We start from the raw sequence: 7,710 nt of genomic DNA, 5'->3' as shown, positions 1-7,710 counted from the left end.
CCCTGGTCAGGGAACTAAGATCCCGTACGCCATGCGGCATGGCCTAAAAATTTTAAAAAGTCAAGGTATTAGGGCTGGTTCCTAGAGGCCATCTATATTCCATGGTTCCTGGCCCCTTCCATCTTCAAAACCAGTATAGCACAGTCTCTCAACGAATTACTTCACTTCTCTCTACCTCAGTTTCCTCATCTATAAAATAGAGGTAAATCAAGATGAAATATAAGCATATGAGACACTTAAAACAATGCCTTGTATGTGGTAATAACAATGTGTGTTACCTATTTTTAGTAGGGACACCGTAGGCTGTTGTATGGAGGTTCCCCAACTTAATCAGTTGCTGGGTATGAACACTTAAGTTGTTTGTAGTTTTTTGCTGTTAGATTAATGTGAACATCCATTTCTTTGTGTCTTTTCAATTTCTTTCTCCAGTGGCATATAGTTTTCAGAGTACAGGTCTTTCATCTCCTTGGTTAGATTTATTACTAGGTATTTTTATTTTTTTGGCCATGCCATGAGGCATGTGGGATCTTAGTTCCAAGGATCTTAGATCAGGGATTGAACTGGTGCCCCTTGCGTTGCTAGCACAGACTCTTAACCACTGGACTCCAGGGAAGCAAGGTGGTGAACATTCTTTTACATAATACATAGTGAAACTTAAGTAGATACAGATGGATTTCCAGAAATTAATGAAGTCGGCCTTGTACTGGTGTACGATTCTTCCATCAGTAGTCATTACCCCATATCCTTAGTTGTACCGCAGATTAATAATACTAAGACTGATTTTGTTGCCAATTCAATGGCATCTTGTTTTAATTTGCATGTCTGTGATATTTTTATTGAACATTCTTTTCATGCTTACTATTTGCATTTCCTCATCTATAAATGAATTGCCAATTTTACAAATTTTTTAATTTGTAGCAGTTCCTTATGTAATTATTAATTTTTTGTGTTGCAAATATTTTCTGCCAATGTTTTTTGACATGATTTATGATAACCATTTTGTCGTACCAAATTTTATGTGGTCAACCCTTGTCAGTCTTTATGTCTTCTGGATTTCATGTCTTGTTTCAAAATACCTCTCCCATTTTGAAGTTACATGGATAGTCTTTTTAAATTTCTTCTATTTTCATTTTCTTCATTTCATTTCATTTTTATAGTCAGGTCTTTAATCTGAGATTTTGTTGAATATGTTTGTGAAGGCTTCTGACTTTTGTTTCCCGAGATGGACATCAGTGCCTCTGAAGAAGTAGATGTGTAGGTAGCAGTTTCCCTAATCTCATGGATCAAAGATAATCATTACGCCACTACAAAAAGACTTGGCCAACATATAAAACTGAAGTTTTTCTTTTTCGTAAAAGGCCTGAAATGTGTTCAATACCTGGACAAATATTGGCATCGAGCAAAAGATAAAAATCTCTAACATAAAGCTGAATATGAATAGTATATTTGTATGTAACCTATATGATACATAGACCCTTTCATCTTTTGTTGAAAAAATGAATTTGTACCTTTGAGTATTCACTGATCAAGGAGAGCAGTGTTAACAACTTAAAGCTCCAGTAGGTGATTTGGTATAATCAAGGAAATTGTAGCAGATGCCAATCTTCATAGCTTGATTCTTCTTATGGATGTAGTATCTCCTCTAAATTTGTTGCACTATTCAGATACATGACAGTCATCAGCATATCTGCTAATAGCGAATAAGGAGGGGGGATTTAGGGCTGTTGGGTTTTTTGGTGGGGTTTTAAGAATTTATATTACGTTAAAAGATTTCTGCAGGCAATCATGTCAGCTGGAAAATACAAAAATATGAAACTGTTCATTTGGAATCTTTATTTTCCCATTACAGCCCATGTTTTTACTGTAAAAGCAAACAGTATGAAAATCTCCATGATCACACATAAGAATTGTTTCATTCGTAGAATAAATAACAGTTGATGAATACTTTTTTATATTTTATTTCATTTATCCTCAAAATAGCCTTCTAGAGTAGGCATGATTGACCCCATTTTACAGGTGAGGAAACTAGGGCACAAAAAGGCTGAAGAAGGTCAAGGTCAGTTGTATGAACAAGAGCATTAACTACGGGAATAAAGAGAAGGGGACTCGTTTGAGGATAGGGTTTTGTCCATAGTAAGTCCCAAATATGTGCTTGTAGAATAAAGTGGTTTTGGATATAAAATGAGGTGATGTGGAGGTCAGGAAGAAAGGGATCCAGAATGACTCCCAAGTATTCATTTTTTCTGGGATGGATGAAAATGTGATTTAGTGAGAAAGGGAACCTAGGAGAAACCTTGAAGGGGAGGATATTAAAGTGGCTTTGGACATATACTGAGGTATTCCTTTGATTAGTATATTACTTAGTATGCTTACAACACATTACATAATTTGGCCAGAAGTAGGAGATACCCAACTCAAACCTGCTTTGATAAGGGAAATTACTGCTGGCCTAGAGACAAAATAACAGTGGTTCAGGACTTCCCTGGTAGCACAGCGTTAAGAATCCGCCTGCCAATGCAGGGGACACAGGTTCGAGCCCTGGTCTGGGAAGATCCCACATGCTGCGGAGCAGCTAAGCCCGTGCGCCGCAACTACTGAAGCCCGCGTGCCTAGAGCCCGTGCTCCACAACAAGAGAAGCCACTGCAATGAGAAGCCCATGCACTGCAACGAAGAGTAGCCCCCACCCGATACAACTAGAGAAAGCCTGTGCACAGCAATGAAGACACAATGCAGCCAAAAATAAATAAATTTATTTAAAAAATAATAACTGGTTCAGAGCATGGGCTCTGGAGTTTGACCCCATGGGTTTGCATCCCAGCTCAGCTATTTATTGTAGTTACTTAACCCCTATGCCTCAATATTTGCATCTATAAAACTAGGAGGATGATCTTGATGGTATTTATCTCATGGGATTTTCAAGGTTAAATAAAAAACACCCAGAGCTGAATCTCCAGTACTTAATAAGGACCAGATAAATATTATTACCAATCTCCACTGTAAACCTCAGGATGACTGCAACCCTGGACTGGCACAACCCCAAGACTTGCCATCTCTGGTTTATTGGCTCTCTTCTCTGGAACTGATCTCTGCAAATCAAAAACAGAAGTGCTGACAGCTCCCAGATCTCCAAATCTGCCTCTAAAGAAACGATGAGTTTTTCTTTCTCTGACGTCCAATTCAAAAATCCTTTAAGAGGTCTGTTAGGCTTGGGTCAGATGTCCTCCCTGGAACTATCAACTATAACCAAATGTGTGGAGAAATATAATTGGATCAATCACCGGAAGAGTGCTTTCCAGAAAAAAGGTGGATATTTTATATAAACAAAATGTATAACTAATGCAAAGGATTTCAGCCAATTTGAAAACACCTTCTTAAAATACCCTCTGTCCTTGCCTTTTAGAAAACTTCTAATGTGAATATTTTCAGTGTCTTAGAACACCCTGGAACTTCCTACCAACTCTACTTTTCAAATGAAGGTTGAAATCTGCCCTTTTACTTAAATTTAAGTATTGGGGGAAAAATTGACCTGAGAGAGTAGGACAAGAGCATTGATATTTAAAACTGCTCTTGTAGAGACTTCCGGGAAGATGGCGGAAGAGTAAGACGCAGAGATCACCTTTCTCCCCACAGATACACCAGAAATACATCTACGCGTGGAACAACTCCTTCGGAGCACCTACTGAACGCTGGCAGAAGACCTCAGACCTCCCAAAAGGCAAGAAACTCCCCACGTACCTGGATAGGGCAAAAGAAAAAAGAATAAACAGAGACAAAAGGATAGGGACGGGTCCTGCACTAGCGGGAGAGAGCTGTGAAGGAGGAAAAGTGTCCACACACTAGGAAGCCCCTTCGCGGGCGGAGACTTCGGGTGGCGGAGTGGGGGAGCTTCGGAGGCGGAGACTGCGGGTGGCGGAGACTGCGGGTGGCGGAGACTGCGGGTGGCGGAGTGGGGGAGCTTGGGAGCCGCGGAGGAGAGCACAGCAACAGGGGTGCGGAGGGCAAAGCGGAGTGATTCCAGCGCAGAGGGTCGGGCCGACCGGCACTCACCAGCGGAGAGGCTTGTCTGCTCGCCCGCCAGGGCGGGTGGGGCTGGGAGCTGAAGCTCCGGCTTCTGTCGGAGCGCCGGTAGAGGACTGAGGTTGGTGGCGTGAACACAGCCTGCAGGGCGTTAGTGCACCGCGGCTAGCCGGGAGGGAGTCCGGGGAAAAGTCTGGACCTGCCGAAGAGGCAAGAGACGTTTCCTTCCCTCTTTGTTTCCTGGTGCACGAGGAGAGGGGATTAAGAACGCTGCTTAAGAGAGCTCCAGAGACGGGCGCGAGCCGCGGCTAAAAGTGCGGAGCCCAGAGACAGACATGAGACGCTAAGGCCTTTGCTGCCGCCACCAAGAAGCCTGTGTGCGAACACAGGTCACTATCCACACCCCCTTCCATGGAGCCTGTGCAGCCCGCCACTGCCAGGGTCCCGGGATCCAGGGACAACTCCCCCGGGAGAACGCACGGCGCACCTCAGGCTGGTGCAACGTCACGCCGGCCTCTGCCGCCGCAGGCCCGCCCCACACTCCGTGACCCTCCCTACCCCCCGGCCTGAGTGAGCCAGAGCCTCCGAATCAGCGGCTCCTTTAACCCCATCCTGTCTGAGCAAAGAACAGACGCCCTCCGGCGACCTACACGCACAGGCGGGGCCAAATCCAAAGCTGAGCCCCTGGGAGCTGTGAGAACAAAGAAGAGAAAGGGAAATCTCTCCCAGCAGCCTCAGAAGCAGCGGATTAAAGCTCCACAATCAACTTCATGTACCCTGCATCTGTGGAATACATGAATAGACAACGAATCATCCCAAATTAAGGAGCCCTGTGGATGAAAGGCTTTTGGTGCTGCAGCCAGGAGTCAGTGCTGGGGCTCTGAGGTAGGAGAGCCAACTTCACGACACTGGTCCACAAGAGACCTCCCAGCTACACATAATATCAAACAGCGAAAATCTCCCAGAGATCTCCATCTCAAAGCCAGCACTCAGCTTCACTCAACGACCAGCAAGCTACAGTGCTGGACATCCTATGCCAAACAACTAGCAAGACAGGAACACAACCCCACCCATTAGCAGAGAGGCTGCCCAAAATCATAATAAGTCTACAGACACCCCAAAACACACCACCAGACGTGGACCTGCCCACCAGAAAGACAAGATCCAGCCTCATCCACCAGAACACAGGCACTAGTCCCCTCCACCAGGAAGCCTACACAACCCACTGAACCAACCTTAGCCACTGGGGACAGACACAAAAAACAGCAGGAACTACGAACCTTCAGCCTGCAAAAAGGAGACCCCAAACACAGTAAGATAAGCAAAATGAAAAGACAGAAAAACACACAGCAGATGAAGGAGCAAGATAAAAACCCACCAGACCTAACAAATGAAGAGGAAATAGGCAGTCTACCTGAAAAAGAATTCAGAATAATGATAGTAAAGATGATCCAAAATCTTGGAAATAGAATAGACAAAATGCAAGAATCAGTTAACAAGGACCTAGAAGAACTAAAGATGAAACAAACAATGATGAACAACACAATAAATGGAATGAAAAATACTCTAGATGGGATCAATAGCAGAATAACTGAGGCAGAAGAACGGATAAGTGACCTGGAAGATAAAATAGTGGAAATAACTACTGCAGAGCAGAATAAAGAAAAAAGAATGAAAAGAACTGAGGTCAGTCTCAGAGACCTCTGGGACAACATTAAACGCACCAACATTCGAATTATAGGGGTTCCAGAAGAAGAAGAGAAAAAGAAAGGGACTGAGAAAATATTTGAAGAGATTATAGTTGAAAACTTCCCTAATATGGGAAAGGAAATAGTTAATCAAGTCCAGGAAGCACAGAGAGTCCCATACAGGATAAATCCAAGGAGAAATACTCCAAGACACATATTAATCAAACTGTCAAAAATTAAATACAAAGAAAGCATATTAAAAGCAGCAAGGGAAAAACAACAAATAACACACAAGGGAATCCCCATAAGGTTAACAGCTGATCTTTCAGCAGAAACTCTGCAAGCCAGAAGGGAGTGGCAGGACATATTGAAAGTGTTGAAGGAGAAAAACCTGCAACCAAGATTACTCTACCCAGCAAGGATCTCATTCAGATTTGATGGAGAAATTAAAACCTTTACAGACAAGCAAAAGCTGAGAGAGTTCAGCACCACCAAACCAGCTCTACAACAACTGCTAAAGGAACTTCTCTAGGCAAGAAACACAAAAGAAGGAAAAGACCTACAATAACAAACCCAAAACAATTAAGAAAATGGGAATGGGAACACACATATCGATAATTACCTTAAATGTAAATGGACTAAATGCTCCCACCAAAAGACACAGATTGGCTGAATGGATACAAAAACAAGACGCATATATTTGCTGTCTACAAGAGACCCACTTCAGACCTAGAGACACATACAGACTGAAAGTAAGGGGATGGAAAAAGGTATTTCATGCAAATGGAAACCAAAAGAAAGCTGGAGTAGCAATTCTCATATCAGACAAAATAGACTTTAAAACAAAGACTATTAGAAGAGACAAAGAAGGACACTACATAATGGCAAGGGATCGATCCAAGAAGAAGATATAACAATTGTAAATATTTATGCACCCAACATAGGAGCACCTCAATACATAAGGCAAATACTGACAGCCATAAAAGGGGAAATCGACAGTAACACATTCATAGTAGGGGACTTTAACACCCCACTTTCACCAATGGACAGATCATCCAAAATGAAAATAAATAAGGAAACACAAGCTTTAAATGATACATTAAACGAGATGGAGTTAATTGATATTTATAGGACATTCCATCCAAAAACAACAGAATACACATTTTTCTCAAGTGCTTATGGAACATTCTCCAGGATAGATCATATCTTGGGTCACAAATCAAGCCTTGGTAAATTTAAGAAAACTGAAATTGTATCAAGTATCTTTTCCGACCACAACGCTATGAGACTCGATATCAATCACAGGAGAAGATCTGTAAAAAATACAAACACATGGAGGCTAAACAATACACTACTTAATAACGAAGTGATCACTGAAGAAATCAAAGGGGAAATCAAAAAATACCTAGAAACAAATGACAATGGAGACACGACTCAAAATCTATGGGATGCAGCAAAAGCAGTTCTAAGAGGGAAGTTTATAGCAATACAATCCTACCTTAAGAAACAGGAAACATCTCGAATAAACAACCTAACCTTGCACCTAAAGCAGTTAGAGAAAGAAGAACCAAAAAAACCCAAAGTTAGCAGAAGGAAAGAAATCATAAAAATCAGATCAGAAATAAATGAAAAAGAAATGAAGGAAATGATAGCGAAGATCAATAGAACTAAAAGCTGGTTCTTTGAAAGGATAAACAAAATTGATAAACCATTAGCCAGACTCATCAAGAAAAAAAGGGAGAAGACTCAAATCAATAGAATTAGAAATGAAAAAGGAGAAGTAACAACTGACACTGCAGAAATACAAAAGATCATGAGAGATTACTACAAGCAACTCTATGCCAATAAAATGGACAACCTGGAAGAAATGGACAAATTCTTAGAAAGGCACAACCTGCCAAGACTCAATCAGGAAGAAATAGAAAATATGAACAGACCAATCACAAGCACTGAAATTGAAACTGTGATTAAAAATATTCCAACAAACAAAAGCCCAGGACCAGA

This window comes from Globicephala melas, chromosome 9, assembly GCF_963455315.2.
Source record: "Globicephala melas chromosome 9, mGloMel1.2, whole genome shotgun sequence".
Lineage (NCBI taxonomy): Eukaryota > Metazoa > Chordata > Mammalia > Artiodactyla > Delphinidae > Globicephala > Globicephala melas.
The sequence above is the reverse complement of the archived record's forward strand: the minus strand, read 5'-3'. Positions refer to the sequence as shown.